Source organism: Macaca mulatta, chromosome 10 (assembly GCF_049350105.2).
Source record: "Macaca mulatta isolate MMU2019108-1 chromosome 10, T2T-MMU8v2.0, whole genome shotgun sequence".
In the NCBI taxonomy this organism is placed as follows: domain Eukaryota; kingdom Metazoa; phylum Chordata; class Mammalia; order Primates; family Cercopithecidae; genus Macaca; species Macaca mulatta.
Window position 1 is genome coordinate 40,906,546 of NC_133415.1, and position 955 is coordinate 40,907,500.

A 955-nucleotide genomic window follows, 5' to 3' on the forward strand; every position below is an offset into this window, starting at 1 on the left:
CAACCCCACTCCCGCTGGCTCCGTGCCGTGCGTGTCAGGCATTCCTCGTCTCTGCCGGGTTGTCTGCCGCCCCTGTCCTGGAGCTGGGGATGGCCAGGCTGATCTGCTCGCTGGCCTCTGGGGAGGCTGTGGCTGGCTGGCCGACCCTGCTCCGGGGATGCTTTCCCTGATCGATGTGGTGATGTCACGCTCTCCCGGGCCGGGACCGAGCCGCGACGGGCGAGGGGCGGGCATTCGTGGTGAATGAGACCCGTTCTTCTCGTCCCGCCCGCGGGGTTTCCCCCGTCTCCCATCCCCGCCTGCGGGCGGTGCGTTGGGAGGCACTGGGGTGCGGAACCCGGCCCGACCTCGCTGTCCCGACCCCGCCGTCTGCCTCGTGGCGTCCGGCGTGGGTCAGCGGGGGTCCTCTGACGCAGCAGGCACTCCTCGCTTTCGCCTCTTGTGGTCGTCGCCTCGTGGGCCGCCCCCCTCCGCGGCGGTGGGGGTGCTGTCCCGCTGGCCCGCCGTGCTGCCCTCTCGGGTATTGCACGAGCGCTGGCTCCGCCTGGGCCTTTGCGGTGCTCCTGGAGCGCCCCGGGCTGTCTCTCAGGTGCCCGAGGCCGAGCGGTGGTGTGTCGCTCCCGCCCCCAGCGCCCCCTCCTCCGGTCGCCGCCATGGTGTCCGCGCGTGGGTCCTGAGGGAGCTCGTTGGCTGTGCGGGTCGAGGCGGTTGAGTGAGACGCGCCCCTCCCACGCGGGGAAGGGCGCCGCCTGGTCTGGCGAGCGCACGTCCCGTGCTCCCCTCTGGCGGGGGAGCGCGGGCCGTGTGAGCGGTGGCGGTGGGCTCGGGCCGGCCACGCGTGCGCCGGCCGGCCGCCGAGGGGCTGCCGTTCTGCCTCCGATCGGTCGTGTGTGGGTTAACTGGAGGCGCCTTGCCTCACAGAAAGGAGGTGGGTGGACGGCGGGGGGCCTTGGGG